This window comes from Somniosus microcephalus, unplaced genomic scaffold (assembly GCF_052327205.1).
Source record: "Somniosus microcephalus isolate GS21.2 unplaced genomic scaffold, FLI_Smic_1.0 unresolved_chr2, whole genome shotgun sequence".
In the NCBI taxonomy this organism is placed as follows: domain Eukaryota; kingdom Metazoa; phylum Chordata; class Chondrichthyes; order Squaliformes; family Somniosidae; genus Somniosus; species Somniosus microcephalus.
In genome coordinates, this window is record NW_028225180.1 from 51,522,867 (window position 1) to 51,532,216 (window position 9,350).

The window sequence follows — 9,350 nt, forward strand, 5'->3', positions numbered from 1 at the left end:
GGCTTCACACCCATTATTTTGCCCTATTGGTTCTCGCCTGAGGACACGGGCCTTGGACCTGTGTCACCTCCAAGGTTCTCACCTGGGGACACGGGCCTTGGACCTGGGTCACCTCCAAGGTTCTCACCTGGGGACATGGGCCTTGGACCTGTGTCACCTCCAAGGTTCTCACCTGGGAACACGGGCCTTGGACCTGGGTCACCTCCAGGGTTATCGCCAGGGGACACGGGCCTTGGACCTGTGTCACCTCCAAGGGTCTCGCCTGGGGACACGGGACTTGGATCTGTGTCACCTCCAAGGTTCTCGCCTGGGGACACGGGCCTTGGACCTGTGGCACCTGCAAGGTTCTCGCCTGGGGACACGGGCCGTGGATCTGTGTCAAATCCAAGGTTCTTGCCTGGGACACGGGCCTTGGACCTAGGTCACCTCCAAGGTTCCCACCTGGGGACACGGGCCTTGGACCTGTGTCATCTCCAAGGTTCTCGCCTGGGGACACGGGCCTTGGACCTGGGTCACCTCCAAGGTTCTCGCCTGGGGACACGGGCCTTGGACCTGTGTCACCTTTAAGGTTCTCGCCTGGGGACACGGGCCTTGGACCTGGGTCACCTCCAAGGTTCTCACCTGGGGACATGGGCCTTGGACCTGTGTCACCTCCAAGGTTCTCACCTGGGGACACGGGCCTTGGACCTGGGTCACCTCCAGGGTTCTCGCCAGGGGACACGGGCCTTGGACCTGTGTCACCTCCAAGGGTCTCGCCTGGGGACATGGGACTTGGACCTGTGTCACCTTCAATGTTCTCACCTGGGGACACGGGCCTTGGACCTGTGTCACCTCCAAGGTTCTCGCCTGGGGACACATGCCTTCGACCTGTGTCACCTCCAAGGTTCTCACCTGGGGACACGGGCCTTGTGCCTGTGTCACATCCAAGGTTCTTGCCTGGGACACGGGCCTTGGACCTGGGTCACCTCCAAGGTTCTCACCTGGGGACACGGGCCTTGGACCTGTGTCACCTGCAAGGTTCTCGCCTGGGGACACGGGCCGTGGACCTGTGTCAAATCCAAGGTTCTTGCCTGGGACACGGGCCTTGGACCTGGGTCACCTCCAAGGTTCCCACCTGGGGACACGGGCCTTGGACCTGTGTCACCTCCAAGGTTCTCGCCTGGGGACACGTGCCTTGGACCTGGGTCACCTCCAAGGTTCTCGCCTGGGGACACGGGCCTTGGACCTGTGTCACCTCCAAGGTTCTCGCCTGGGGACACGGGCCTTGGACCTGTGTCACCTCCAAGGTTCTCGCCTGTGGACACGGGCCTTGGACCAGGGTCACCTCCAAGGTCCTCGCCTGGGGACACGGGCCTTGGACCTGTGTCACCTCCAAGGTTCTCGCCTGGGGACACGGGCCTTGGACCTGTGTCACCTCCAAGGTTCTGGCCTGGGGACACGGGCCTTGTACCTGGGTCACCTCCAAGGTTCTCGCCTGGGGACAGGGGCCTTGGACCTGTCTCACCTCCAAGGTTCTCGCCTGGGGACGCGGGCCTTGGACCTGTGTCACCTCCAAGGTTCTCGCCTGGGGACACGGGCTTTGGACCTGTGTCACCTCCAAGGTTCTCGCTGGGGACACGGGCCTTGGACCTGTGTCACCTCCAATGTTCTCGCTGAGGACACGGTCCTTGGACCTGGGTCACCTCCAAGATTCTCACCTGGGGACACGGGCCTTGGACCTGTGTCACCTCCAAGGTTCTCGCCTGGGGACACGGGCCTTGGACCTGGGTCACCTCCACAGAGGGAGTGAAATGTAATAATACCTTTATTCTACAATAAATCAGGATAAACTTATTCCAAAAATGTAAATCTGATGCTGGGTCTACACGTTAATCATCGACTGATTTGCTTCTGCACACAACCGATTCTTAGTTTTCACTATTGTCTTTTTTGGTTGCATATATCCAGTACCTTTAGTTGTTTCTTCTTTTTATCTAAAATATCCATTTCCACTTGAACATGAGTGGGCCATAGGGCCCCTCAGGCCTGCTTCACCATTCAACACAATCCTGGCTGATCTTCCACCTCAAGTCCACTTTCCCGCCCTCTCACCACATTCTTTGATATCCTTAGTGTCCAAAAATCCATCGAGCTCATTCTTGGATTTACTCAACGAAAGAGCATCCACAGCCCTCTGAGGTAGAGAATTCCAAGAAATGTCTCCTCATCTCAGTCCTAAATGGCCGACCACTTATCCTGAGACCATGGTCCCTGGTTACAGTCTGTTCAGCCAGGGGAAACAACCTCTCAGCATCTACCCTGTTCAACCCTCTAAGCAATGTATACATTTCAATGAGATTAACTATCACTATTCTAAACTGCAGAGAATATACATCCATTCTACTCAATCTGTCCTCACATGAAAACCATCTCATCCCAGGAATCAACTAGGGAACCTTCGCTTCAACACTTCCAAGGCGAGTATATCCATCTTTAGGTAAGGAAACTTAAAATGTATGCAGTACTCCAAGAGTGGCTTCCCAAAGCAGAAAATGCAGAAATGTTCTTCTCTCTTGTACTGCAACGCCCTTACAATAAAGGGTTAAAAAACTTTTGTGTTCCTAATTGCTTGCTGCACATACATGTTACCTGTCTGTGATCCCTCTACAAAGACACCCAAACCCCTCTGAATCCCAACATTTACGAGTCTGCCAACTTTTTAAAAAATATTCTGCTTTTCTATTCTTCCCACCAAAGTGGACAATTTCACATTTCCGTACCTTATATTCCATCTGCCAACTTCTGGCCCACTCACTTAACCTGTCTATGTCCCTTTGCAGCCTTTTTGCGTTTTCCTCGCAGTTTATCTTCACACCAAGCTTTGCACAGTCAATACACCTGAATATATTACACACGGTCCCCTTAGCTATCATTACAATAGATTGTAAAGAGCTGAGGGCCGAGCACCAATCCTTGCGGCACCAGGCTGATACCTGGGATGGCAGGAATGACGTATGAGGAGAGAATGGGACGATTGGGCTTATACACGCTGGAGTTTAGAAGAATGAGAGGGGATCTCATTGAAACTTATAAAATTCTGAAAAGACTGGGCAGACTAGATGCAGGAAGGATGTTCCTGATTGTCGGGGAATCCAGAACCAGGGGTCACAGTCTAAGGATAAGGGGTAGACCATTTAGGACAGAAATGAGGAGGAATCTCTGCACCCAGAGAGTGGTGAACCTGTGGAATTCTTTGCAACAGAAGGCAGTAGAAGCCAATTCATTAAATATATTCAAGAAGGAGTTGGATATATTTCTTAAGGCTAAAGGGATCCTGGGGTATGGGGAGAAAGCAGGGACTGGGTACTGAAATTGGATGATCAGCCATGATCTCTTTATCCATCTCTCTCTCTCTCTCTCTGTATCTGACTCTCTCTCTCTGCATCTCTCTCTCTCTCTGTATCTCTCTCTATCACCCTTCATCTCTCACTCAATTACTTTATCTCTCTCTCTGTATCTCGCTCTCCCTCTCTCTCTTTTTCATTCTCTGTCTCTGTCTCTCTCTATCTCTCTCTGTATCTCCCTTTCTGTCACTCTCTCTCTGTATTTCGTTCTCTGTATCTCTCTCTCGGTCTCTCTCTGTATCACGCTCTCAATATCTGTCTCTCACTCTGTGTATGTGTGTCTCTCTCTGTTTCTGAATCTCTCTGTAGATCTGTCTCTCTATCTCTCTTTATCTTTCTCTCTGTATCTCTCTCTCTTTCTCGGTAACTCTCTCTCTGTATCTGTCTCCCTGCATCTCTCTCTGTCTCTATATCTTGCTCTGCATCTCTCTGTATCTCACACTCTGTACCTGTCACTCTTCATCTCTATTTATATCTATTTATCTCGCTGTCTCTCTCTCTGTTTCTCTCTCACTCTCTGTGTCTGCCTTTCTCTCTCAGCTCTATCTGTCTAGCTCTATCTCTCTGCATCTGTCTCACTTTCTCTGTGTGATATCCGAGTGGTAAGGTGAGAAACTGAGAGAAGCGAGTTATTAGGAACCAAACCCAACTGTTTAATTATACGGTGTAGCAGAGAAACATATCTTACAGGCTGCAAGCAAAGCAGAATATTTCTAACTGCAAGATCCAAGATGGAGGATTCACCTCTGAGTCATACCCATAATTCCACATTACCAGGACATTACCTTAAATACTGGTGAATAAGAATCCTTACTATTTGCCTCCATCTGGTGGATAACTTAAACATTACATCCCAGGTTACTATATCCCCCCTCTTAAGTTTACATTAATTTCTTAACAACATTCTTAAAACGTCCCATAAGGAAACTCCTTTAACGACAGTCCATACTGAACGAATCTAGCAGGTCGTTATCAATCTCTCTGGTGGCTTGCGAGCCCTTGGTGACCGTCTTACAGTCAAGTGCCTGCTTGGTTGTGGTAGAGCCACCTGCTGCTCCTGAGCAGTATTCACAGTATCTGACTCTGCTACGATGGTTTCCTCTTGACGAAGGGGTCCAGGTGGAACTGGCTCTGTTCGTGGTGGTGGTACCACTGAAGCATGTGGATAACTGGGGGCCAAATTGTCCTCCGACATCTCCTCTGGAACCTTCAGTTCGATTTCCCCTTGTCTGGTCAGTATCTGATCTACATGTCTGCGTACTACCTGACTAGTTCCCACCATGACCGTATATGATACTGGACTGGTCATTGTGTCTATGACGCCAGGAATCCATTTTGGACCATATTCTGAAATTCCTGGTAAGGACCGCATCTCCTTCTCCAAAACTGTGGCTCTTTGTCCTTCTGTCATGGTTCTCCTTTTGTTTGATATGTCGGTTTTCCACCTTTCTTTTTAGGTCTGGGTGAACCAGGTCAAGAATGGAGCGTAGTCGACGTCCTAACAGCAGCTCAGCAGGAGAGAGTCCTGTGGTAGATTGAGGTGTTATTCTGTAGCTGAACAGAACTCGTGATACCTTGGTTGTCAAACACCCTTCTGCACTTTTTTTCATCATCTCCTTAAATGTTTGTACAGCTCTCTCCGCAAGTCCATTTGAAGACAGATGATATGGAGCTGAGGTCACGTGCACTATGCCATTGTTTCTCATGAACTTTTTTGTTTCGGTACTCACAAAACACTTGGCATTGTCACTTACAACGATCTCCCATAGCCCTTGATTACTAAAACTCCTATGCAGGCAGTCTATAATAACAGTAGATGAAGCAGAATTTACAGGATACACATCCATCCATTTGGAATGTGCATCAATGATTATGAGGAACATCTTTCCCATGAATGGACCCGCATAATCTACATGTAATCTTCTCCACGGTGTATCCGGCCACTCCCAGGGGTGGAGTGGAGCTGCTGCTGGTGCCTTCATGTGTACTTGACAAGTGCTGCATGTCTTGACTTGATTTTCTATCACCACATCTAGCTTTGGCCACCACAAGTAACTCCTTGCCAAGGCTTTCATATGCGAAACTCCAGGATTACACTGATGTAGTTGCCCTAGGATAGACTGTTCTGCTGGCTGTGGAATAATCACTCGTGCTCTCCACAACACGCAACCATCCTGCACACTCAGCTCTGTCTCCCTGACACTGTAAGGTGTGAAATCTGTCCCTTCCGAATGCTGTGGCCAACCCCTCATCACATATTCTCAGACTCTAGACAGTACTGGATCTTTACCAGTCCAAGTCCTTACTTGTTCAGCGGTCACAATTGCCGTGTCCATGTCCTACAACATCAAAACTCTGTCCTCTGGAGCTGCACGGATAGGTGTACCTGGCAGTGGAAGACAGCTCAAGGCATCTGCGTTCCCATGGTACTTGCCCGCCTTGTAAATGATGACATACTCAAATGCCCTCAACGTCACTGCCCACCTTTGGATCTGAGGAGACACCATCTGTGGTACTGCTTTCATGTCATTAAAAAGAGCTAGAAGAGGTTTATGATCGGTGCATATGGTGATTTTCTTGCCATATATGTACTTGTGAAACCTCTGTAACTCAAACATTACTCCTAATCCCTCTTTATCTAACTGGGAATTGTTTTTGTCCGCTGGTGTCAGAGTTCGAGACATAAACTCTATTGGTCTTTCAGTTCCATCTTCCAAGCTGTGTGAAAGAACCACCCCCACCCTGTAAGGTAAAGCATCACAAGAAAGAATGATGTCTTTCTCTGCATTATAGCGAACCAGCACATCCGAGGACATCTTCAGTTTCTTGGACTGTTCAAATGAAACCCTCTGTTCCTCTTCCTACTGCCACTGCGTCTCCTTGCACAGAAGTTTGTGAAGAGGTGCTAACACTGTTGCCAAGTTTGCTAAAAATCTGTTATAATAGTTTAGCAGTCCCAGGTAAGCTTTTAACTCAGTCACATTGGTAGGAGCTGGGGCTCCTTGATTGGATGGAGCCTGATGGTGTCCACTCTGTGTCCCAGGATCACGGCCTCATTCCCCAGGAACGTGCACTTACTCCTCTTGAGCCGTAATCCAGCCTTATCCAATCTTTGCAGTACCTCTCTCAGAGTGCTCAGATGCTCCTGGTCGGTTCTTCTCATCACCAGAATGTCATCCAGATAGATTGAAACATGTGGGATCCCTTGCAGTACACCCTCAATAGTCCTCTGGAAAATAGCTGGACTAGATGAGACACCAAATGGTAAGCGGTTATAGGTAAACAAACCCTTGTGTGCATTTATGGTTACAAACGTCTTGGATTCCTCATCTAGTGTAATCTGCAAGTATGCATGACTCATATCCAGCTTTGTGAATTTCTTCCCTCCAGCGAGGTTTGCAAAAAAACTCCTCTGTTTTGGGAATAGGATACTGTTCTAGTTTAGACACCCTATTTACTGTCAATTTATAATCTCCACAGAGTCTTTCTGAATTGTCCGGTTTTAAAACAGGTACAATGGGAGCTGCCCATTCTGAACATTTCACGGGTTCCAGTATGTGCTCTCTCAAAGACGGTCAAGCTCAGCCTGTACCTTCGGCTTCGTGGCATAAGGCACAGGTCGTTGTTTAAAAAACCTTGGCAGTGCCTCCTTGTCTACATAAATCTTAGCTGGGGGGCCATTAAATGTGCCAAGTTCTTCCTTGAACACGTTCTCATGTTCAATCAACACTTCTTGCAAAGACAAATATTTGCCTCCTTCTATTTGATTTATTGCTCCCCAATTTAATTTAATTTCTGGTATCCAGCCCCGACCTAACAAGTTTGGTCCAGAACCCGATACTGCAACTATAGGTGGCTGTTGCACGGTGTCCCTGTGTTGCACAGTTACCGTAGCTGTACCCAATGTCGCCACTCGTTCACCGGTATATGTTTTAAGCTGCATAGAGCAAGACTTTAACTCTGGAACTTTTGCACGGTTCCACAATTTGGAGTACTCCTTCCTGTTCATTATGGTTACGCCGCATCCTGTGTCCACTTCAAAGTTTACCTTAGAGTCATTTACTGTCAGTTGCAAAGTGATAGGATCCACTTTTAGAATTTTCTCTACCATACTATGCATTATGAACATGTTGACTTCTTTCTCAGCTTCTCCACTGATGTGATGTGCTCCCTGTTTTTTCACTGCTCTTCCTAGGTTTTGCTTTTCTCCCCCTTTTGGTTTGTATTCCTCCACGGTTGCTTTTGCCCTGCATGCACGTTTTATATGTCCTTTTTTCCCACACTTGTGGCACTTTTCCTCCAGAAACTTGCATTCCCTCGCCAGGTGATCACCATTGCATCTATAACATGCCTTAACATGCTCACATTGTGGTTTCTGATGCAACTTTAACTTGTGCACAATAAACTGACTTCCAACTTGCTTTGGAGTAGACCAGTCGGAACCTTGTATTTTTTTACATCTCGGTTCACTGTCTCTATGGCTTGCGCAAGTTCCAATGCTTTTTCATACGTAAGCCCAGTCTCGGACAATAATCTCCTCTGCATTCGATCATCCATTAACCCGCAAACAAGCCTATCTCTCAGCATGTCATTCAGGTTGTCGCCGTAATTGCAAACGTGTGCCAATTTTCTCAACACCGCTACATAATCCAATACAGTCTCTCCCGGTTTTCTGTTCCATGAATTAAATTTGAAACGCTGTACAATCTCATTCGGTCTGGGATTGAAATGTTCCTTCAGCAAGGCCACTAATTCAGCAAATGTACTGTCACCCGTCTTTGCAGGACTGCATAAGTTTCTCATTAAACTATACGTCTGACTTCCCATGGAAGTGAGCTAAATAGCTCTCCTTTATCCAACATCATTTATATCATTTGGTTCAAAGAAATGCATCAGCTCCTCGCAGTACTCATCCCAGGTCTGAGTCTGAACATCAAAAGCAGAGACCTTTCCTACCATAGCAGCCATGATCGGTTATTCAGAGCTCTTTTATTTTTTTTCTCTGTCACGATGTGATCAGTTGATCCTCATTGCCAATATGTGATATCCGAGTGGTAAGGTCAGAAACTGAGTGAAGCGAGTTATTAGGAACCAAACCCAACTGTTTAATTATACGGTGTAGCAGAGAAACATCTCTTACAGGCTGCAAGCAAAACACAGTGGCCTAGAAATTGAGTTGACGCCGCGCCAGGGCTTTAGCACCGGAAATTTATCGCCAGCGCTAATTCCCTTGCGCGCGCCAAAAATTCAGTAGCGCCGCGCCCAGATGGCTGCCGGCGCTACTGGCGGGCGTGAGTGCCTCCCAATGGGCGCTGAGTGCCACATTGCGGTGCTAATCCGGCGCTGCGGCACCCGATGCGGTGCGGCAGGCTGGGGAAGTGCAGGCCTCCTCCTCCCGTTAAGGAGGCGCTGCCTTCACCCGATCGCTGGCCGTTTGATTTTTTCAAAAATGAGCCCGGCACCTCGGACAAGTGCCAGGCTTGCAGGCCAGATGCATCTGTTCCGCGGGGGGTGGGTGGAGGAGTCCGGGGAGGGAGGTGCATCAGGCGGCCGGCGGGAAAGCGGCCGGCCGCCGCGCGACCTTAATGCGCCGGCGCTAACTTGTGTAAGACTCGGTTGCCAGAGTCTTAGTTGCGGCTGCCACGGGTGAGGCGGCCGCAACTGAATTTTGGCGTTCGGGCGCGTTGCCACGGCAACCGGGACGCTGCGCACACCGATGACGTCATCGGTGCCGGCGCAGCGCAACCGGCTAACGCCGATGGCAGCGCCGAAGTGAATTTCAGAAACGGCTATCATTGCAGCGCTAGGCCCTCTAGCGCCGCAAAATGGGCGCTAACCCTACTGAATTTTCAGCCCAGTATCTCTAACTGCACGAACCAAGATGGAGGATTCACCTCCGAGTCATACCCATAATTCCACATTAACTTAATAACTGGTGTACCAGGACATTACCATAAATACTGGTGA